General features: G+C 50.6%; 40 non-coding genes across 40 annotated transcripts; all 40 read right to left on the bottom strand.

Moving 5' to 3' along the window:
• Positions 1-92: 92 nt before the first annotated feature.
• Trnas-aga (transfer RNA serine (anticodon AGA)) lies at positions 93-174 on the bottom strand. The gene has a single exon. It is a non-coding gene; the product is annotated as a tRNA-Ser (tRNA).
• A 746-nt stretch (positions 175-920) lies between these two features.
• Positions 921-1,002, bottom strand: Trnas-cga (transfer RNA serine (anticodon CGA)). Its single transcript has one exon. It is a non-coding gene; the product is annotated as a tRNA-Ser (tRNA).
• Positions 1,003-1,140: 138 nt separating this feature from the next.
• On the bottom strand, positions 1,141-1,213 carry Trnak-uuu (transfer RNA lysine (anticodon UUU)). Its single transcript has one exon. It is a non-coding gene; the product is annotated as a tRNA-Lys (tRNA).
• A 354-nt stretch (positions 1,214-1,567) lies between these two features.
• On the bottom strand, positions 1,568-1,649 carry Trnas-aga (transfer RNA serine (anticodon AGA)). Its single transcript has one exon. It is a non-coding gene; the product is annotated as a tRNA-Ser (tRNA).
• Positions 1,650-2,395: 746 nt separating this feature from the next.
• On the bottom strand, positions 2,396-2,477 carry Trnas-cga (transfer RNA serine (anticodon CGA)). Its single transcript has one exon. It is a non-coding gene; the product is annotated as a tRNA-Ser (tRNA).
• A 138-nt stretch (positions 2,478-2,615) lies between these two features.
• On the bottom strand, positions 2,616-2,688 carry Trnak-uuu (transfer RNA lysine (anticodon UUU)). The gene has a single exon. It is a non-coding gene; the product is annotated as a tRNA-Lys (tRNA).
• A 354-nt stretch (positions 2,689-3,042) lies between these two features.
• Positions 3,043-3,124, bottom strand: Trnas-aga (transfer RNA serine (anticodon AGA)). Its single transcript has one exon. It is a non-coding gene; the product is annotated as a tRNA-Ser (tRNA).
• A 746-nt stretch (positions 3,125-3,870) lies between these two features.
• Trnas-cga (transfer RNA serine (anticodon CGA)) lies at positions 3,871-3,952 on the bottom strand. The gene has a single exon. It is a non-coding gene; the product is annotated as a tRNA-Ser (tRNA).
• Positions 3,953-4,090: 138 nt separating this feature from the next.
• Positions 4,091-4,163, bottom strand: Trnak-uuu (transfer RNA lysine (anticodon UUU)). Its single transcript has one exon. It is a non-coding gene; the product is annotated as a tRNA-Lys (tRNA).
• A 354-nt stretch (positions 4,164-4,517) lies between these two features.
• Positions 4,518-4,599, bottom strand: Trnas-aga (transfer RNA serine (anticodon AGA)). Its single transcript has one exon. It is a non-coding gene; the product is annotated as a tRNA-Ser (tRNA).
• A 746-nt stretch (positions 4,600-5,345) lies between these two features.
• Positions 5,346-5,427, bottom strand: Trnas-cga (transfer RNA serine (anticodon CGA)). The gene has a single exon. It is a non-coding gene; the product is annotated as a tRNA-Ser (tRNA).
• Positions 5,428-5,565: 138 nt separating this feature from the next.
• On the bottom strand, positions 5,566-5,638 carry Trnak-uuu (transfer RNA lysine (anticodon UUU)). Its single transcript has one exon. It is a non-coding gene; the product is annotated as a tRNA-Lys (tRNA).
• A 354-nt stretch (positions 5,639-5,992) lies between these two features.
• Trnas-aga (transfer RNA serine (anticodon AGA)) lies at positions 5,993-6,074 on the bottom strand. The gene has a single exon. It is a non-coding gene; the product is annotated as a tRNA-Ser (tRNA).
• Positions 6,075-6,820: 746 nt separating this feature from the next.
• On the bottom strand, positions 6,821-6,902 carry Trnas-cga (transfer RNA serine (anticodon CGA)). The gene has a single exon. It is a non-coding gene; the product is annotated as a tRNA-Ser (tRNA).
• A 138-nt stretch (positions 6,903-7,040) lies between these two features.
• Trnak-uuu (transfer RNA lysine (anticodon UUU)) lies at positions 7,041-7,113 on the bottom strand. Its single transcript has one exon. It is a non-coding gene; the product is annotated as a tRNA-Lys (tRNA).
• A 354-nt stretch (positions 7,114-7,467) lies between these two features.
• Positions 7,468-7,549, bottom strand: Trnas-aga (transfer RNA serine (anticodon AGA)). The gene has a single exon. It is a non-coding gene; the product is annotated as a tRNA-Ser (tRNA).
• Positions 7,550-8,295: 746 nt separating this feature from the next.
• On the bottom strand, positions 8,296-8,377 carry Trnas-cga (transfer RNA serine (anticodon CGA)). The gene has a single exon. It is a non-coding gene; the product is annotated as a tRNA-Ser (tRNA).
• A 138-nt stretch (positions 8,378-8,515) lies between these two features.
• On the bottom strand, positions 8,516-8,588 carry Trnak-uuu (transfer RNA lysine (anticodon UUU)). Its single transcript has one exon. It is a non-coding gene; the product is annotated as a tRNA-Lys (tRNA).
• A 354-nt stretch (positions 8,589-8,942) lies between these two features.
• On the bottom strand, positions 8,943-9,024 carry Trnas-aga (transfer RNA serine (anticodon AGA)). The gene has a single exon. It is a non-coding gene; the product is annotated as a tRNA-Ser (tRNA).
• A 746-nt stretch (positions 9,025-9,770) lies between these two features.
• Trnas-cga (transfer RNA serine (anticodon CGA)) lies at positions 9,771-9,852 on the bottom strand. Its single transcript has one exon. It is a non-coding gene; the product is annotated as a tRNA-Ser (tRNA).
• A 138-nt stretch (positions 9,853-9,990) lies between these two features.
• Positions 9,991-10,063, bottom strand: Trnak-uuu (transfer RNA lysine (anticodon UUU)). Its single transcript has one exon. It is a non-coding gene; the product is annotated as a tRNA-Lys (tRNA).
• Positions 10,064-10,417: 354 nt separating this feature from the next.
• On the bottom strand, positions 10,418-10,499 carry Trnas-aga (transfer RNA serine (anticodon AGA)). Its single transcript has one exon. It is a non-coding gene; the product is annotated as a tRNA-Ser (tRNA).
• A 746-nt stretch (positions 10,500-11,245) lies between these two features.
• On the bottom strand, positions 11,246-11,327 carry Trnas-cga (transfer RNA serine (anticodon CGA)). Its single transcript has one exon. It is a non-coding gene; the product is annotated as a tRNA-Ser (tRNA).
• A 138-nt stretch (positions 11,328-11,465) lies between these two features.
• Positions 11,466-11,538, bottom strand: Trnak-uuu (transfer RNA lysine (anticodon UUU)). The gene has a single exon. It is a non-coding gene; the product is annotated as a tRNA-Lys (tRNA).
• A 354-nt stretch (positions 11,539-11,892) lies between these two features.
• Positions 11,893-11,974, bottom strand: Trnas-aga (transfer RNA serine (anticodon AGA)). Its single transcript has one exon. It is a non-coding gene; the product is annotated as a tRNA-Ser (tRNA).
• A 746-nt stretch (positions 11,975-12,720) lies between these two features.
• Trnas-cga (transfer RNA serine (anticodon CGA)) lies at positions 12,721-12,802 on the bottom strand. The gene has a single exon. It is a non-coding gene; the product is annotated as a tRNA-Ser (tRNA).
• Positions 12,803-12,940: 138 nt separating this feature from the next.
• Positions 12,941-13,013, bottom strand: Trnak-uuu (transfer RNA lysine (anticodon UUU)). The gene has a single exon. It is a non-coding gene; the product is annotated as a tRNA-Lys (tRNA).
• A 354-nt stretch (positions 13,014-13,367) lies between these two features.
• On the bottom strand, positions 13,368-13,449 carry Trnas-aga (transfer RNA serine (anticodon AGA)). The gene has a single exon. It is a non-coding gene; the product is annotated as a tRNA-Ser (tRNA).
• Positions 13,450-14,195: 746 nt separating this feature from the next.
• Positions 14,196-14,277, bottom strand: Trnas-cga (transfer RNA serine (anticodon CGA)). Its single transcript has one exon. It is a non-coding gene; the product is annotated as a tRNA-Ser (tRNA).
• A 138-nt stretch (positions 14,278-14,415) lies between these two features.
• On the bottom strand, positions 14,416-14,488 carry Trnak-uuu (transfer RNA lysine (anticodon UUU)). Its single transcript has one exon. It is a non-coding gene; the product is annotated as a tRNA-Lys (tRNA).
• Positions 14,489-14,842: 354 nt separating this feature from the next.
• On the bottom strand, positions 14,843-14,924 carry Trnas-aga (transfer RNA serine (anticodon AGA)). The gene has a single exon. It is a non-coding gene; the product is annotated as a tRNA-Ser (tRNA).
• Positions 14,925-15,670: 746 nt separating this feature from the next.
• Positions 15,671-15,752, bottom strand: Trnas-cga (transfer RNA serine (anticodon CGA)). The gene has a single exon. It is a non-coding gene; the product is annotated as a tRNA-Ser (tRNA).
• A 138-nt stretch (positions 15,753-15,890) lies between these two features.
• Trnak-uuu (transfer RNA lysine (anticodon UUU)) lies at positions 15,891-15,963 on the bottom strand. The gene has a single exon. It is a non-coding gene; the product is annotated as a tRNA-Lys (tRNA).
• Positions 15,964-16,317: 354 nt separating this feature from the next.
• On the bottom strand, positions 16,318-16,399 carry Trnas-aga (transfer RNA serine (anticodon AGA)). The gene has a single exon. It is a non-coding gene; the product is annotated as a tRNA-Ser (tRNA).
• Positions 16,400-17,145: 746 nt separating this feature from the next.
• Positions 17,146-17,227, bottom strand: Trnas-cga (transfer RNA serine (anticodon CGA)). The gene has a single exon. It is a non-coding gene; the product is annotated as a tRNA-Ser (tRNA).
• Positions 17,228-17,365: 138 nt separating this feature from the next.
• On the bottom strand, positions 17,366-17,438 carry Trnak-uuu (transfer RNA lysine (anticodon UUU)). The gene has a single exon. It is a non-coding gene; the product is annotated as a tRNA-Lys (tRNA).
• Positions 17,439-17,792: 354 nt separating this feature from the next.
• Positions 17,793-17,874, bottom strand: Trnas-aga (transfer RNA serine (anticodon AGA)). The gene has a single exon. It is a non-coding gene; the product is annotated as a tRNA-Ser (tRNA).
• A 746-nt stretch (positions 17,875-18,620) lies between these two features.
• Trnas-cga (transfer RNA serine (anticodon CGA)) lies at positions 18,621-18,702 on the bottom strand. Its single transcript has one exon. It is a non-coding gene; the product is annotated as a tRNA-Ser (tRNA).
• A 138-nt stretch (positions 18,703-18,840) lies between these two features.
• Trnak-uuu (transfer RNA lysine (anticodon UUU)) lies at positions 18,841-18,913 on the bottom strand. Its single transcript has one exon. It is a non-coding gene; the product is annotated as a tRNA-Lys (tRNA).
• A 354-nt stretch (positions 18,914-19,267) lies between these two features.
• Positions 19,268-19,349, bottom strand: Trnas-aga (transfer RNA serine (anticodon AGA)). Its single transcript has one exon. It is a non-coding gene; the product is annotated as a tRNA-Ser (tRNA).
• Between the last annotated feature and the right edge of the window lie 419 nt (positions 19,350-19,768).

Consider the following 19,768-nt stretch of genomic DNA (forward strand, 5'->3'; position numbering starts at 1 on the left):
TTACAAGCGTCTCGAATGCAGTGTTTCCCACGTATTCGCTCATTTCACGGTTCCGTTGGAGATGTTCTCCACCTCTTGACACAAAAAAGAAACGCAGTCGGTAGGACTCGAACCTACGCTCCCAGAGGGAATCTGATTTCTAGTCAGACGCCTTAACCACTCGGCCACGACTGCCGGTCGCAGAGGCGTGGTCTCGACAAGTGCAACTGCTCCTTTGCAAGCAATCTGATGGCAGAACACGATATGGCCTCACTCGTTTCTGTAGCGCTTTCGTTGCCAGCACATTGGCCGTTACGACAGTGTATTAATTTTCGCCTGGACGGGGGCTTGAACCCGGGACCCTTTGGTTGAAGGTACAGCGCTCTACCGACTGGGCTATCCGGTCCCTCAGCCGAGCGTTGTAGTACATGCTGCATGGTGTGCGAGTGATTCGCGTGTCATTATTCCTGGCTTATGGCTCCAATGGCGACTTCACCGACTTCCCACTGACGCACCGCTGACGCTAGTTTTGTGTCGTCTTAAACGATGGCCATACTTGCAAGCAGCTGCGAGATCTTAAGAAAAGAAACGCTGCACCACTGCTTTTGCCACACTCGAATGAACTGAATTGCGCTTCTTAGAAAGAAATGAATGCTCGCTGTGTCCAACACTTTCAAGCACACCTGTGTACTCACAAAGACGGCGACGACGCGACAAAATGACGGGGGCGCGTTCGTGGGCCTGCGACTGATTTCTGCAGTACTGGCGTCCTTGCGAGGTGAACCGGTAGCCACAACAGGCAGCGGCCGTCGCGAAACAGTATTCTTAAAGAATAAATTTCCGTCTTGTTGAGAATGGTGTCACTGGTTTGGATCCGCTTTCACCCACGCATGTCACATGTATGCGAAAATTTCTGCTCGTTTTTTTTGCGCAAAATCGCACGCAGCCGGTAGGATTCGAACCTACGCTCCCACAGGGAATCTGATTTCGAGTCAGACGCCTTAACCACTCGGCCACGATTGCCAGTAGCGCAAGACCCTCCCGACACATGCAACTGGTACCGTTTAAAGCACTGCAGTGCCAGGAAACGGCGTAGATGCATTCTTGTCTGTAGTGCTTACACCGCTACTACACGTGCTTCTACCAAAGTATTAAAATTTCCGCCCGAACAGGGACTTGAACCCTGGACCCTTAGGTTAAAAGCCTAATGCTCTACCGACTGAGCTATCCGGGCTCACATCACGTGATCACCCCTCCCACTACGCATACTGACACATTGCCTCATGTCCTTTACTGTTGGGTAATCGTTGCGTGGAGCTGTTACTATTCAAACGTCGTCTGACTGCTGTCTATAAACTCATCACGCTAGGCTCGTAACAGGCTATCGAAGAAAGCTGACACACGATGTAAAGTCAAATTGCAGCAGTTTGTACGTCTCATATATTACAGCAGAGGAGCTACGTGTTTTGTCGACACTCACTGGACAATTGTAAATTTTACAAGCGTCTCGAATGCAGTGTTTCCCACGTATTCGCTCATTTCACGGTTCCGTTGGAGATGTTCTCCACCTCTTGACACAAAAAAGAAACGCAGTCGGTAGGACTCGAACCTACGCTCCCAGAGGGAATCTGATTTCTAGTCAGACGCCTTAACCACTCGGCCACGACTGCCGGTCGCAGAGGCGTGGTCTCGACAAGTGCAACTGCTCCTTTGCAAGCAATCTGATGGCAGAACACGATATGGCCTCACTCGTTTCTGTAGCGCTTTCGTTGCCAGCACATTGGCCGTTACGACAGTGTATTAATTTTCGCCTGGACGGGGGCTTGAACCCGGGACCCTTTGGTTGAAGGTACAGCGCTCTACCGACTGGGCTATCCGGTCCCTCAGCCGAGCGTTGTAGTACATGCTGCATGGTGTGCGAGTGATTCGCGTGTCATTATTCCTGGCTTATGGCTCCAATGGCGACTTCACCGACTTCCCACTGACGCACCGCTGACGCTAGTTTTGTGTCGTCTTAAACGATGGCCATACTTGCAAGCAGCTGCGAGATCTTAAGAAAAGAAACGCTGCACCACTGCTTTTGCCACACTCGAATGAACTGAATTGCGCTTCTTAGAAAGAAATGAATGCTCGCTGTGTCCAACACTTTCAAGCACACCTGTGTACTCACAAAGACGGCGACGACGCGACAAAATGACGGGGGCGCGTTCGTGGGCCTGCGACTGATTTCTGCAGTACTGGCGTCCTTGCGAGGTGAACCGGTAGCCACAACAGGCAGCGGCCGTCGCGAAACAGTATTCTTAAAGAATAAATTTCCGTCTTGTTGAGAATGGTGTCACTGGTTTGGATCCGCTTTCACCCACGCATGTCACATGTATGCGAAAATTTCTGCTCGTTTTTTTTGCGCAAAATCGCACGCAGCCGGTAGGATTCGAACCTACGCTCCCACAGGGAATCTGATTTCGAGTCAGACGCCTTAACCACTCGGCCACGATTGCCAGTAGCGCAAGACACTCCCGACACATGCAACTGGTACCGTTTAAAGCACTGCAGTGCCAGGAAACGGCGTAGATGCATTCTTGTCTGTAGTGCTTACACCGCTACTACACGTGCTTCTACCAAAGTATTAAAATTTCCGCCCGAACAGGGACTTGAACCCTGGACCCTTAGGTTAAAAGCCTAATGCTCTACCGACTGAGCTATCCGGGCTCACATCACGTGATCACCCCTCCCACTACGCATACTGACACATTGCCTCATGTCCTTTACTGTTGGGTAATCGTTGCGTGGAGCTGTTACTATTCAAACGTCGTCTGACTGCTGTCTATAAACTCATCACGCTAGGCTCGTAACAGGCTATCGAAGAAAGCTGACACACGATGTAAAGTCAAATTGCAGCAGTTTGTACGTCTCATATATTACAGCAGAGGAGCTACGTGTTTTGTCGACACTCACTGGACAATTGTAAATTTTACAAGCGTCTCGAATGCAGTGTTTCCCACGTATTCGCTCATTTCACGGTTCCGTTGGAGATGTTCTCCACCTCTTGACACAAAAAAGAAACGCAGTCGGTAGGACTCGAACCTACGCTCCCAGAGGGAATCTGATTTCTAGTCAGACGCCTTAACCACTCGGCCACGACTGCCGGTCGCAGAGGCGTGGTCTCGACAAGTGCAACTGCTCCTTTGCAAGCAATCTGATGGCAGAACACGATATGGCCTCACTCGTTTCTGTAGCGCTTTCGTTGCCAGCACATTGGCCGTTACGACAGTGTATTAATTTTCGCCTGGACGGGGGCTTGAACCCGGGACCCTTTGGTTGAAGGTTCAGCGCTCTACCGACTGGGCTATCCGGTCCCTCAGCCGAGCGTTGTAGTACATGCTGCATGGTGTGCGAGTGATTCGCGTGTCATTATTCCTGGCTTATGGCTCCAATGGCGACTTCACCGACTTCCCACTGACGCACCGCTGACGCTAGTTTTGTGTCGTCTTAAACGATGGCCATACTTGCAAGCAGCTGCGAGATCTTAAGAAAAGAAACGCTGCACCACTGCTTTTGCCACACTCGAATGAACTGAATTGCGCTTCTTAGAAAGAAATGAATGCTCGCTGTGTCCAACACTTTCAAGCACACCTGTGTACTCACAAAGACGGCGACGACGCGACAAAATGACGGGGGCGCGTTCGTGGGCCTGCGACTGATTTCTGCAGTACTGGCGTCCTTGCGAGGTGAACCGGTAGCCACAACAGGCAGCGGCCGTCGCGAAACAGTATTCTTAAAGAATAAATTTCCGTCTTGTTGAGAATGGTGTCACTGGTTTGGATCCGCTTTCACCCACGCATGTCACATGTATGCGAAAATTTCTGCTCGTTTTTTTTGCGCAAAATCGCACGCAGCCGGTAGGATTCGAACCTACGCTCCCACAGGGAATCTGATTTCGAGTCAGACGCCTTAACCACTCGGCCACGATTGCCAGTAGCGCAAGACCCTCCCGACACATGCAACTGGTACCGTTTAAAGCACTGCAGTGCCAGGAAACGGCGTAGATGCATTCTTGTCTGTAGTGCTTACACCGCTACTACACGTGCTTCTACCAAAGTATTAAAATTTCCGCCCGAACAGGGACTTGAACCCTGGACCCTTAGGTTAAAAGCCTAATGCTCTACCGACTGAGCTATCCGGGCTCACATCACGTGATCACCCCTCCCACTACGCATACTGACACATTGCCTCATGTCCTTTACTGTTGGGTAATCGTTGCGTGGAGCTGTTACTATTCAAACGTCGTCTGACTGCTGTCTATAAACTCATCACGCTAGGCTCGTAACAGGCTATCGAAGAAAGCTGACACACGATGTAAAGTCAAATTGCAGCAGTTTGTACGTCTCATATATTACAGCAGAGGAGCTACGTGTTTTGTCGACACTCACTGGACAATTGTAAATTTTACAAGCGTCTCGAATGCAGTGTTTCCCACGTATTCGCTCATTTCACGGTTCCGTTGGAGATGTTCTCCACCTCTTGACACAAAAAAGAAACGCAGTCGGTAGGACTCGAACCTACGCTCCCAGAGGGAATCTGATTTCTAGTCAGACGCCTTAACCACTCGGCCACGACTGCCGGTCGCAGAGGCGTGGTCTCGACAAGTGCAACTGCTCCTTTGCAAGCAATCTGATGGCAGAACACGATATGGCCTCACTCGTTTCTGTAGCGCTTTCGTTGCCAGCACATTGGCCGTTACGACAGTGTATTAATTTTCGCCTGGACGGGGGCTTGAACCCGGGACCCTTTGGTTGAAGGTTCAGCGCTCTACCGACTGGGCTATCCGGTCCCTCAGCCGAGCGTTGTAGTACATGCTGCATGGTGTGCGAGTGATTCGCGTGTCATTATTCCTGGCTTATGGCTCCAATGGCGACTTCACCGACTTCCCACTGACGCACCGCTGACGCTAGTTTTGTGTCGTCTTAAACGATGGCCATACTTGCAAGCAGCTGCGAGATCTTAAGAAAAGAAACGCTGCACCACTGCTTTTGCCACACTCGAATGAACTGAATTGCGCTTCTTAGAAAGAAATGAATGCTCGCTGTGTCCAACACTTTCAAGCACACCTGTGTACTCACAAAGACGGCGACGACGCGACAAAATGACGGGGGCGCGTTCGTGGGCCTGCGACTGATTTCTGCAGTACTGGCGTCCTTGCGAGGTGAACCGGTAGCCACAACAGGCAGCGGCCGTCGCGAAACAGTATTCTTAAAGAATAAATTTCCGTCTTGTTGAGAATGGTGTCACTGGTTTGGATCCGCTTTCACCCACGCATGTCACATGTATGCGAAAATTTCTGCTCGTTTTTTTTGCGCAAAATCGCACGCAGCCGGTAGGATTCGAACCTACGCTCCCACAGGGAATCTGATTTCGAGTCAGACGCCTTAACCACTCGGCCACGATTGCCAGTAGCGCAAGACCCTCCCGACACATGCAACTGGTACCGTTTAAAGCACTGCAGTGCCAGGAAACGGCGTAGATGCATTCTTGTCTGTAGTGCTTACACCGCTACTACACGTGCTTCTACCAAAGTATTAAAATTTCCGCCCGAACAGGGACTTGAACCCTGGACCCTTAGGTTAAAAGCCTAATGCTCTACCGACTGAGCTATCCGGGCTCACATCACGTGATCACCCCTCCCACTACGCATACTGACACATTGCCTCATGTCCTTTACTGTTGGGTAATCGTTGCGTGGAGCTGTTACTATTCAAACGTCGTCTGACTGCTGTCTATAAACTCATCACGCTAGGCTCGTAACAGGCTATCGAAGAAAGCTGACACACGATGTAAAGTCAAATTGCAGCAGTTTGTACGTCTCATATATTACAGCAGAGGAGCTACGTGTTTTGTCGACACTCACTGGACAATTGTAAATTTTACAAGCGTCTCGAATGCAGTGTTTCCCACGTATTCGCTCATTTCACGGTTCCGTTGGAGATGTTCTCCACCTCTTGACACAAAAAAGAAACGCAGTCGGTAGGACTCGAACCTACGCTCCCAGAGGGAATCTGATTTCTAGTCAGACGCCTTAACCACTCGGCCACGACTGCCGGTCGCAGAGGCGTGGTCTCGACAAGTGCAACTGCTCCTTTGCAAGCAATCTGATGGCAGAACACGATATGGCCTCACTCGTTTCTGTAGCGCTTTCGTTGCCAGCACATTGGCCGTTACGACAGTGTATTAATTTTCGCCTGGACGGGGGCTTGAACCCGGGACCCTTTGGTTGAAGGTTCAGCGCTCTACCGACTGGGCTATCCGGTCCCTCAGCCGAGCGTTGTAGTACATGCTGCATGGTGTGCGAGTGATTCGCGTGTCATTATTCCTGGCTTATGGCTCCAATGGCGACTTCACCGACTTCCCACTGACGCACCGCTGACGCTAGTTTTGTGTCGTCTTAAACGATGGCCATACTTGCAAGCAGCTGCGAGATCTTAAGAAAAGAAACGCTGCACCACTGCTTTTGCCACACTCGAATGAACTGAATTGCGCTTCTTAGAAAGAAATGAATGCTCGCTGTGTCCAACACTTTCAAGCACACCTGTGTACTCACAAAGACGGCGACGACGCGACAAAATGACGGGGGCGCGTTCGTGGGCCTGCGACTGATTTCTGCAGTACTGGCGTCCTTGCGAGGTGAACCGGTAGCCACAACAGGCAGCGGCCGTCGCGAAACAGTATTCTTAAAGAATAAATTTCCGTCTTGTTGAGAATGGTGTCACTGGTTTGGATCCGCTTTCACCCACGCATGTCACATGTATGCGAAAATTTCTGCTCGTTTTTTTTGCGCAAAATCGCACGCAGCCGGTAGGATTCGAACCTACGCTCCCACAGGGAATCTGATTTCGAGTCAGACGCCTTAACCACTCGGCCACGATTGCCAGTAGCGCAAGACCCTCCCGACACATGCAACTGGTACCGTTTAAAGCACTGCAGTGCCAGGAAACGGCGTAGATGCATTCTTGTCTGTAGTGCTTACACCGCTACTACACGTGCTTCTACCAAAGTATTAAAATTTCCGCCCGAACAGGGACTTGAACCCTGGACCCTTAGGTTAAAAGCCTAATGCTCTACCGACTGAGCTATCCGGGCTCACATCACGTGATCACCCCTCCCACTACGCATACTGACACATTGCCTCATGTCCTTTACTGTTGGGTAATCGTTGCGTGGAGCTGTTACTATTCAAACGTCGTCTGACTGCTGTCTATAAACTCATCACGCTAGGCTCGTAACAGGCTATCGAAGAAAGCTGACACACGATGTAAAGTCAAATTGCAGCAGTTTGTACGTCTCATATATTACAGCAGAGGAGCTACGTGTTTTGTCGACACTCACTGGACAATTGTAAATTTTACAAGCGTCTCGAATGCAGTGTTTCCCACGTATTCGCTCATTTCACGGTTCCGTTGGAGATGTTCTCCACCTCTTGACACAAAAAAGAAACGCAGTCGGTAGGACTCGAACCTACGCTCCCAGAGGGAATCTGATTTCTAGTCAGACGCCTTAACCACTCGGCCACGACTGCCGGTCGCAGAGGCGTGGTCTCGACAAGTGCAACTGCTCCTTTGCAAGCAATCTGATGGCAGAACACGATATGGCCTCACTCGTTTCTGTAGCGCTTTCGTTGCCAGCACATTGGCCGTTACGACAGTGTATTAATTTTCGCCTGGACGGGGGCTTGAACCCGGGACCCTTTGGTTGAAGGTTCAGCGCTCTACCGACTGGGCTATCCGGTCCCTCAGCCGAGCGTTGTAGTACATGCTGCATGGTGTGCGAGTGATTCGCGTGTCATTATTCCTGGCTTATGGCTCCAATGGCGACTTCACCGACTTCCCACTGACGCACCGCTGACGCTAGTTTTGTGTCGTCTTAAACGATGGCCATACTTGCAAGCAGCTGCGAGATCTTAAGAAAAGAAACGCTGCACCACTGCTTTTGCCACACTCGAATGAACTGAATTGCGCTTCTTAGAAAGAAATGAATGCTCGCTGTGTCCAACACTTTCAAGCACACCTGTGTACTCACAAAGACGGCGACGACGCGACAAAATGACGGGGGCGCGTTCGTGGGCCTGCGACTGATTTCTGCAGTACTGGCGTCCTTGCGAGGTGAACCGGTAGCCACAACAGGCAGCGGCCGTCGCGAAACAGTATTCTTAAAGAATAAATTTCCGTCTTGTTGAGAATGGTGTCACTGGTTTGGATCCGCTTTCACCCACGCATGTCACATGTATGCGAAAATTTCTGCTCGTTTTTTTTGCGCAAAATCGCACGCAGCCGGTAGGATTCGAACCTACGCTCCCACAGGGAATCTGATTTCGAGTCAGACGCCTTAACCACTCGGCCACGATTGCCAGTAGCGCAAGACCCTCCCGACACATGCAACTGGTACCGTTTAAAGCACTGCAGTGCCAGGAAACGGCGTAGATGCATTCTTGTCTGTAGTGCTTACACCGCTACTACACGTGCTTCTACCAAAGTATTAAAATTTCCGCCCGAACAGGGACTTGAACCCTGGACCCTTAGGTTAAAAGCCTAATGCTCTACCGACTGAGCTATCCGGGCTCACATCACGTGATCACCCCTCCCACTACGCATACTGACACATTGCCTCATGTCCTTTACTGTTGGGTAATCGTTGCGTGGAGCTGTTACTATTCAAACGTCGTCTGACTGCTGTCTATAAACTCATCACGCTAGGCTCGTAACAGGCTATCGAAGAAAGCTGACACACGATGTAAAGTCAAATTGCAGCAGTTTGTACGTCTCATATATTACAGCAGAGGAGCTACGTGTTTTGTCGACACTCACTGGACAATTGTAAATTTTACAAGCGTCTCGAATGCAGTGTTTCCCACGTATTCGCTCATTTCACGGTTCCGTTGGAGATGTTCTCCACCTCTTGACACAAAAAAGAAACGCAGTCGGTAGGACTCGAACCTACGCTCCCAGAGGGAATCTGATTTCTAGTCAGACGCCTTAACCACTCGGCCACGACTGCCGGTCGCAGAGGCGTGGTCTCGACAAGTGCAACTGCTCCTTTGCAAGCAATCTGATGGCAGAACACGATATGGCCTCACTCGTTTCTGTAGCGCTTTCGTTGCCAGCACATTGGCCGTTACGACAGTGTATTAATTTTCGCCTGGACGGGGGCTTGAACCCGGGACCCTTTGGTTGAAGGTTCAGCGCTCTACCGACTGGGCTATCCGGTCCCTCAGCCGAGCGTTGTAGTACATGCTGCATGGTGTGCGAGTGATTCGCGTGTCATTATTCCTGGCTTATGGCTCCAATGGCGACTTCACCGACTTCCCACTGACGCACCGCTGACGCTAGTTTTGTGTCGTCTTAAACGATGGCCATACTTGCAAGCAGCTGCGAGATCTTAAGAAAAGAAACGCTGCACCACTGCTTTTGCCACACTCGAATGAACTGAATTGCGCTTCTTAGAAAGAAATGAATGCTCGCTGTGTCCAACACTTTCAAGCACACCTGTGTACTCACAAAGACGGCGACGACGCGACAAAATGACGGGGGCGCGTTCGTGGGCCTGCGACTGATTTCTGCAGTACTGGCGTCCTTGCGAGGTGAACCGGTAGCCACAACAGGCAGCGGCCGTCGCGAAACAGTATTCTTAAAGAATAAATTTCCGTCTTGTTGAGAATGGTGTCACTGGTTTGGATCCGCTTTCACCCACGCATGTCACATGTATGCGAAAATTTCTGCTCGTTTTTTTTGCGCAAAATCGCACGCAGCCGGTAGGATTCGAACCTACGCTCCCACAGGGAATCTGATTTCGAGTCAGACGCCTTAACCACTCGGCCACGATTGCCAGTAGCGCAAGACCCTCCCGACACATGCAACTGGTACCGTTTAAAGCACTGCAGTGCCAGGAAACGGCGTAGATGCATTCTTGTCTGTAGTGCTTACACCGCTACTACACGTGCTTCTACCAAAGTATTAAAATTTCCGCCCGAACAGGGACTTGAACCCTGGACCCTTAGGTTAAAAGCCTAATGCTCTACCGACTGAGCTATCCGGGCTCACATCACGTGATCACCCCTCCCACTACGCATACTGACACATTGCCTCATGTCCTTTACTGTTGGGTAATCGTTGCGTGGAGCTGTTACTATTCAAACGTCGTCTGACTGCTGTCTATAAACTCATCACGCTAGGCTCGTAACAGGCTATCGAAGAAAGCTGACACACGATGTAAAGTCAAATTGCAGCAGTTTGTACGTCTCATATATTACAGCAGAGGAGCTACGTGTTTTGTCGACACTCACTGGACAATTGTAAATTTTACAAGCGTCTCGAATGCAGTGTTTCCCACGTATTCGCTCATTTCACGGTTCCGTTGGAGATGTTCTCCACCTCTTGACACAAAAAAGAAACGCAGTCGGTAGGACTCGAACCTACGCTCCCAGAGGGAATCTGATTTCTAGTCAGACGCCTTAACCACTCGGCCACGACTGCCGGTCGCAGAGGCGTGGTCTCGACAAGTGCAACTGCTCCTTTGCAAGCAATCTGATGGCAGAACACGATATGGCCTCACTCGTTTCTGTAGCGCTTTCGTTGCCAGCACATTGGCCGTTACGACAGTGTATTAATTTTCGCCTGGACGGGGGCTTGAACCCGGGACCCTTTGGTTGAAGGTTCAGCGCTCTACCGACTGGGCTATCCGGTCCCTCAGCCGAGCGTTGTAGTACATGCTGCATGGTGTGCGAGTGATTCGCGTGTCATTATTCCTGGCTTATGGCTCCAATGGCGACTTCACCGACTTCCCACTGACGCACCGCTGACGCTAGTTTTGTGTCGTCTTAAACGATGGCCATACTTGCAAGCAGCTGCGAGATCTTAAGAAAAGAAACGCTGCACCACTGCTTTTGCCACACTCGAATGAACTGAATTGCGCTTCTTAGAAAGAAATGAATGCTCGCTGTGTCCAACACTTTCAAGCACACCTGTGTACTCACAAAGACGGCGACGACGCGACAAAATGACGGGGGCGCGTTCGTGGGCCTGCGACTGATTTCTGCAGTACTGGCGTCCTTGCGAGGTGAACCGGTAGCCACAACAGGCAGCGGCCGTCGCGAAACAGTATTCTTAAAGAATAAATTTCCGTCTTGTTGAGAATGGTGTCACTGGTTTGGATCCGCTTTCACCCACGCATGTCACATGTATGCGAAAATTTCTGCTCGTTTTTTTTGCGCAAAATCGCACGCAGCCGGTAGGATTCGAACCTACGCTCCCACAGGGAATCTGATTTCGAGTCAGACGCCTTAACCACTCGGCCACGATTGCCAGTAGCGCAAGACCCTCCCGACACATGCAACTGGTACCGTTTAAAGCACTGCAGTGCCAGGAAACGGCGTAGATGCATTCTTGTCTGTAGTGCTTACACCGCTACTACACGTGCTTCTACCAAAGTATTAAAATTTCCGCCCGAACAGGGACTTGAACCCTGGACCCTTAGGTTAAAAGCCTAATGCTCTACCGACTGAGCTATCCGGGCTCACATCACGTGATCACCCCTCCCACTACGCATACTGACACATTGCCTCATGTCCTTTACTGTTGGGTAATCGTTGCGTGGAGCTGTTACTATTCAAACGTCGTCTGACTGCTGTCTATAAACTCATCACGCTAGGCTCGTAACAGGCTATCGAAGAAAGCTGACACACGATGTAAAGTCAAATTGCAGCAGTTTGTACGTCTCATATATTACAGCAGAGGAGCTACGTGTTTTGTCGACACTCACTGGACAATTGTAAATTTTACAAGCGTCTCGAATGCAGTGTTTCCCACGTATTCGCTCATTTCACGGTTCCGTTGGAGATGTTCTCCACCTCTTGACACAAAAAAGAAACGCAGTCGGTAGGACTCGAACCTACGCTCCCAGAGGGAATCTGATTTCTAGTCAGACGCCTTAACCACTCGGCCACGACTGCCGGTCGCAGAGGCGTGGTCTCGACAAGTGCAACTGCTCCTTTGCAAGCAATCTGATGGCAGAACACGATATGGCCTCACTCGTTTCTGTAGCGCTTTCGTTGCCAGCACATTGGCCGTTACGACAGTGTATTAATTTTCGCCTGGACGGGGGCTTGAACCCGGGACCCTTTGGTTGAAGGTTCAGCGCTCTACCGACTGGGCTATCCGGTCCCTCAGCCGAGCGTTGTAGTACATGCTGCATGGTGTGCGAGTGATTCGCGTGTCATTATTCCTGGCTTATGGCTCCAATGGCGACTTCACCGACTTCCCACTGACGCACCGCTGACGCTAGTTTTGTGTCGTCTTAAACGATGGCCATACTTGCAAGCAGCTGCGAGATCTTAAGAAAAGAAACGCTGCACCACTGCTTTTGCCACACTCGAATGAACTGAATTGCGCTTCTTAGAAAGAAATGAATGCTCGCTGTGTCCAACACTTTCAAGCACACCTGTGTACTCACAAAGACGGCGACGACGCGACAAAATGACGGGGGCGCGTTCGTGGGCCTGCGACTGATTTCTGCAGTACTGGCGTCCTTGCGAGGTGAACCGGTAGCCACAACAGGCAGCGGCCGTCGCGAAACAGTATTCTTAAAGAATAAATTTCCGTCTTGTTGAGAATGGTGTCACTGGTTTGGATCCGCTTTCACCCACGCATGTCACATGTATGCGAAAATTTCTGCTCGTTTTTTTTGCGCAAAATCGCACGCAGCCGGTAGGATTCGAACCTACGCTCCCACAGGGAATCTGATTTCGAGTCAGACGCCTTAACCACTCGGCCACGATTGCCAGTAGCGCAAGACCCTCCCGACACATGCAACTGGTACCGTTTAAAGCACTGCAGTGCCAGGAAACGGCGTAGATGCATTCTTGTCTGTAGTGCTTACACCGCTACTACACGTGCTTCTACCAAAGTATTAAAATTTCCGCCCGAACAGGGACTTGAACCCTGGACCCTTAGGTTAAAAGCCTAATGCTCTACCGACTGAGCTATCCGGGCTCACATCACGTGATCACCCCTCCCACTACGCATACTGACACATTGCCTCATGTCCTTTACTGTTGGGTAATCGTTGCGTGGAGCTGTTACTATTCAAACGTCGTCTGACTGCTGTCTATAAACTCATCACGCTAGGCTCGTAACAGGCTATCGAAGAAAGCTGACACACGATGTAAAGTCAAATTGCAGCAGTTTGTACGTCTCATATATTACAGCAGAGGAGCTACGTGTTTTGTCGACACTCACTGGACAATTGTAAATTTTACAAGCGTCTCGAATGCAGTGTTTCCCACGTATTCGCTCATTTCACGGTTCCGTTGGAGATGTTCTCCACCTCTTGACACAAAAAAGAAACGCAGTCGGTAGGACTCGAACCTACGCTCCCAGAGGGAATCTGATTTCTAGTCAGACGCCTTAACCACTCGGCCACGACTGCCGGTCGCAGAGGCGTGGTCTCGACAAGTGCAACTGCTCCTTTGCAAGCAATCTGATGGCAGAACACGATATGGCCTCACTCGTTTCTGTAGCGCTTTCGTTGCCAGCACATTGGCCGTTACGACAGTGTATTAATTTTCGCCTGGACGGGGGCTTGAACCCGGGACCCTTTGGTTGAAGGTACAGCGCTCTACCGACTGGGCTATCCGGTCCCTCAGCCGAGCGTTGTAGTACATGCTGCATGGTGTGCGAGTGATTCGCGTGTCATTATTCCTGGCTTATGGCTCCAATGGCGACTTCACCGACTTCCCACTGACGCACCGCTGACGCTAGTTTTGTGTCGTCTTAAACGATGGCCATACTTGCAAGCAGCTGCGAGATCTTAAGAAAAGAAACGCTGCACCACTGCTTTTGCCACACTCGAATGAACTGAATTGCGCTTCTTAGAAAGAAATGAATGCTCGCTGTGTCCAACACTTTCAAGCACACCTGTGTACTCACAAAGACGGCGACGACGCGACAAAATGACGGGGGCGCGTTCGTGGGCCTGCGACTGATTTCTGCAGTACTGGCGTCCTTGCGAGGTGAACCGGTAGCCACAACAGGCAGCGGCCGTCGCGAAACAGTATTCTTAAAGAATAAATTTCCGTCTTGTTGAGAATGGTGTCACTGGTTTGGATCCGCTTTCACCCACGCATGTCACATGTATGCGAAAATTTCTGCTCGTTTTTTTTGCGCAAAATCGCACGCAGCCGGTAGGATTCGAACCTACGCTCCCACAGGGAATCTGATTTCGAGTCAGACGCCTTAACCACTCGGCCACGATTGCCAGTAGCGCAAGACCCTCCCGACACATGCAACTGGTACCGTTTAAAGCACTGCAGTGCCAGGAAACGGCGTAGATGCATTCTTTTCCGTAGTGCTTACACCGCTACTACACGTGCGGCTACCAAAGTATTAAAATTCCCGCCCGAACAGGGACTTGAACCCTGGACCCTCAGGTTAAAAGCCTAATGCTCTACCGACTGAGCTATCCGGGCTCACATCACGTGATCACCCCTCCCACTACGCATACTGACACATTGCCTCATGTCCTTTACTGTTGGGTAATCGTTGCGTGGAGCTGTTACTATTCAAACGTCGTCTGACTGCTGTCTATAAACTCATCACGCTAGGCTCGTAACAGGCTATCGAAGAAAGCTGACACACGATGTAAAGTCAAATTGCAGCAGTTTGTACGTCTCATATATTACAGCAGAGGAGCTACGTGTTTTGTCGACACTCACTGGACAATTGTAAATTTTACAAGCGTCTCGAATGCAGTGTTTCCCACGTATTCGCTCATTTCACGGTTCCGTTGGAGATGTTCTCCACCTCTTGACACAAAAAAGAAACGCAGTCGGTAGGACTCGAACCTACGCTCCCAGAGGGAATCTGATTTCTAGTCAGACGCCTTAACCACTCGGCCACGACTGCCGGTCGCAGAGGCGTGGTCTCGACAAGTGCAACTGCTCCTTTGCAAGCAATCTGATGGCAGAACACGATATGGCCTCACTCGTTTCTGTAGCGCTTTCGTTGCCAGCACATTGGCCGTTACGACAGTGTATTAATTTTCGCCTGGACGGGGGCTTGAACCCGGGACCCTTTGGTTGAAGGTACAGCGCTCTACCGACTGGGCTATCCGGTCCCTCAGCCGAGCGTTGTAGTACATGCTGCATGGTGTGCGAGTGATTCGCGTGTCATTATTCCTGGCTTATGGCTCCAATGGCGACTTCACCGACTTCCCACTGACGCACCGCTGACGCTAGTTTTGTGTCGTCTTAAACGATGGCCATACTTGCAAGCAGCTGCGAGATCTTAAGAAAAGAAACGCTGCACCACTGCTTTTGCCACACTCGAATGAACTGAATTGCGCTTCTTAGAAAGAAATGAATGCTCGCTGTGTCCAACACTTTCAAGCACACCTGTGTACTCACAAAGACGGCGACGACGCGACAAAATGACGGGGGCGCGTTCGTGGGCCTGCGACTGATTTCTGCAGTACTGGCGTCCTTGCGAGGTGAACCGGTAGCCACAACAGGCAGCGGCCGTCGCGAAACAGTATTCTTAAAGAATAAATTTCCGTCTTGTTGAGAATGGTGTCACTGGTTTGGATCCGCTTTCACCCACGCATGTCACATGTATGCGAAAATTTCTGCTCGTTTTTTTTGCGCAAAATCGCACGCAGCCGGTAGGATTCGAACCTACGCTCCCACAGGGAATCTGATTTCGAGTCAGACGCCTTAACCACTCGGCCACGATTGCCAGTAGCGCAAGACCCTCCCGACACATGCAACTGGTACCGTTTAAAGCACTGCAGTGCCAGGAAACGGCGTAGATGCATTCTTGTCTGTAGTGCTTACACCGCTACTACACGTGCTTCTACCAAAGTATTAAAATTTCCGCCCGAACAGGGACTTGAACCCTGGACCCTTAGGTTAAAAGCCTAATGCTCTACCGACTGAGCTATCCGGGCTCACATCACGTGATCACCCCTCCCACTACGCATACTGACACATTGCCTCATGTCCTTTACTGTTGGGTAATCGTTGCGTGGAGCTGTTACTATTCAAACGTCGTCTGACTGCTGTCTATAAACTCATCACGCTAGGCTCGTAACAGGCTATCGAAGAAAGCTGACACACGATGTAAAGTCAAATTGCAGCAGTTTGTACGTCTCATATATTACAGCAGAGGAGCTACGTGTTTTGTCGACACTCACTGGACAATTGTAAATTTTACAAGCGTCTCGAATGCAGTGTTTCCCACGTATTCGCTCATTTCACGGTTCCGTTGGAGATGTTCTCCACCTCTTGACACAAAAAAGAAACGCAGTCGGTAGGAATCGAACCTACGCTCCCAGAGGGAATCTGATTTCTAGTCAGACGCCTTAACCACTCGGCCACGACTGCCGGTCGCAGAGGCGTGGTCTCGACAAGTGCAACTGCTCCTTTGCAAGCAATCTGATGGCAGAACACGATATGGCCTCACTCGTTTCTGTAGCGCTTTCGTTGCCAGCACATTGGCCGTTACGACAGTGTATTAATTTTCGCCTGGACGGGGGCTTGAACCCGGGACCCTTTGGTTGAAGGTACAGCGCTCTACCGACTGGGCTATCCGGTCCCTCAGCCGAGCGTTGTAGTACATGCTGCATGGTGTGCGAGTGATTCGCGTGTCATTATTCCTGGCTTATGGCTCCAATGGCGACTTCACCGACTTCCCACTGACGCACCGCTGACGCTAGTTTTGTGTCGTCTTAAACGATGGCCATACTTGCAAGCAGCTGCGAGATCTTAAGAAAAGAAACGCTGCACCACTGCTTTTGCCACACTCGAATGAACTGAATTGCGCTTCTTAGAAAGAAATGAATGCTCGCTGTGTCCAACACTTTCAAGCACACCTGTGTACTCACAAAGACGGCGACGACGCGACAAAATGACGGGGGCGCGTTCGTGGGCCTGCGACTGATTTCTGCAGTACTGGCGTCCTTGCGAGGTGAACCGGTAGCCACAACAGGCAGCGGCCGTCGCGAAACAGTATTCTTAAAGAATAAATTTCCGTCTTGTTGAGAATGGTGTCACTGGTTTGGATCCGCTTTCACCCACGCATGTCACATGTATGCGAAAATTTCTGCTCGTTTTTTTTGCGCAAAATCGCACGCAGCCGGTAGGATTCGAACCTACGCTCCCACAGGGAATCTGATTTCGAGTCAGACGCCTTAACCACTCGGCCACGATTGCCAGTAGCGCAAGACCCTCCCGACACATGCAACTGGTACCGTTTAAAGCACTGCAGTGCCAGGAAACGGCGTAGATGCATTCTTGTCTGTAGTGCTTACACCGCTACTACACGTGCTTCTACCAAAGTATTAAAATTTCCGCCCGAACAGGGACTTGAACCCTGGACCCTTAGGTTAAAAGCCTAATGCTCTACCGACTGAGCTATCCGGGCTCACATCACGTGATCACCCCTCCCACTACGCATACTGACACATTGCCTCATGTCCTTTACTGTTGGGTAATCGTTGCGTGGAGCTGTTACTATTCAAACGTCGTCTGACTGCTGTCTATAAACTCATCACGCTAGGCTCGTAACAGGCTATCGAAGAAAGCTGACACACGATGTAAAGTCAAATTGCAGCAGTTTGTACGTCTCATATATTACAGCAGAGGAGCTACGTGTTTTGTCGACACTCACTGGACAATTGTAAATTTTACAAGCGTCTCGAATGCAGTGTTTCCCACGTATTCGCTCATTTCACGGTTCCGTTGGAGATGTTCTCCACCTCTTGACACAAAAAAGAAACGCAGTCGGTAGGACTCGAACCTACGCTCCCAGAGGGAATCTGATTTCTAGTCAGACGCCTTAACCACTCGGCCACGACTGCCGGTCGCAGAGGCGTGGTCTCGACAAGTGCAACTGCTCCTTTGCAAGCAATCTGATGGCAGAACACGATATGGCCTCACTCGTTTCTGTAGCGCTTTCGTTGCCAGCACATTGGCCGTTACGACAGTGTATTAATTTTCGCCTGGACGGGGGCTTGAACCCGGGACCCTTTGGTTGAAGGTACAGCGCTCTACCGACTGGGCTATCCGGTCCCTCAGCCGAGCGTTGTAGTACATGCTGCATGGTGTGCGAGTGATTCGCGTGTCATTATTCCTGGCTTATGGCTCCAATGGCGACTTCACCGACTTCCCACTGACGCACCGCTGACGCTAGTTTTGTGTCGTCTTAAACGATGGCCATACTTGCAAGCAGCTGCGAGATCTTAAGAAAAGAAACGCTGCACCACTGCTTTTGCCACACTCGAATGAACTGAATTGCGCTTCTTAGAAAGAAATGAATGCTCGCTGTGTCCAACACTTTCAAGCACACCTGTGTACTCACAAAGACGGCGACGACGCGACAAAATGACGGGGGCGCGTTCGTGGGCCTGCGACTGATTTCTGCAGTACTGGCGTCCTTGCGAGGTGAACCGGTAGCCACAACAGGCAGCGGCCGTCGCGAAACAGTATTCTTAAAGAATAAATTTCCGTCTTGTTGAGAATGGTGTCACTGGTTTGGATCCGCTTTCACCCACGCATGTCACATGTATGCGAAAATTTCTGCTCGTTTTTTTTGCGCAAAATCGCACGCAGCCGGTAGGATTCGAACCTACGCTCCCACAGGGAATCTGATTTCGAGTCAGACGCCTTAACCACTCGGCCACGATTGCCAGTAGCGCAAGACCCTCCCGACACATGCAACTGGTACCGTTTAAAGCACTGCAGTGCCAGGAAACGGCGTAGATGCATTCTTGTCTGTAGTGCTTACACCGCTACTACACGTGCTTCTACCAAAGTATTAAAATTTCCGCCCGAACAGGGACTTGAACCCTGGACCCTTAGGTTAAAAGCCTAATGCTCTACCGACTGAGCTATCCGGGCTCACATCACGTGATCACCCCTCCCACTACGCATACTGACACATTGCCTCATGTCCTTTACTGTTGGGTAATCGTTGCGTGGAGCTGTTACTATTCAAACGTCGTCTGACTGCTGTCTATAAACTCATCACGCTAGGCTCGTAACAGGCTATCGAAGAAAGCTGACACACGATGTAAAGTCAAATTGCAGCAGTTTGTACGTCTCATATATTACAGCAGAGGAGCTACGTGTTTTGTCGACACTCACTGGACAATTGTAAATTTTACAAGCGTCTCGAATGCAGTGTTTCCCACGTATTCGCTCATTTCACGGTTCCGTTGGAGATGTTCTCCACCTCTTGACACAAAAAAGAAACGCAGTCGGTAGGACTCGAACCTACGCTCCCAGAGGGAATCTGATTTCTAGTCAGACGCCTTAACCACTCGGCCACGACTGCCGGTCGCAGAGGCGTGGTCTCGACAAGTGCAACTGCTCCTTTGCAAGCAATCTGATGGCAGAACACGATATGGCCTCACTCGTTTCTGTAGCGCTTTCGTTGCCAGCACATTGGCCGTTACGACAGTGTATTAATTTTCGCCTGGACGGGGGCTTGAACCCGGGACCCTTTGGTTGAAGGTACAGCGCTCTACCGACTGGGCTATCCGGTCCCTCAGCCGAGCGTTGTAGTACATGCTGCATGGTGTGCGAGTGATTCGCGTGTCATTATTCCTGGCTTATGGCTCCAATGGCGACTTCACCGACTTCCCACTGACGCACCGCTGACGCTAGTTTTGTGTCGTCTTAAACGATGGCCATACTTGCAAGCAGCTGCGAGATCTTAAGAAAAGAAACGCTGCACCACTGCTTTTGCCACAC

This window comes from Schistocerca serialis, unplaced genomic scaffold (assembly GCF_023864345.2).
Source record: "Schistocerca serialis cubense isolate TAMUIC-IGC-003099 unplaced genomic scaffold, iqSchSeri2.2 HiC_scaffold_713, whole genome shotgun sequence".
NCBI classification, from domain to species: Eukaryota; Metazoa; Arthropoda; class Insecta; order Orthoptera; family Acrididae; genus Schistocerca; species Schistocerca serialis.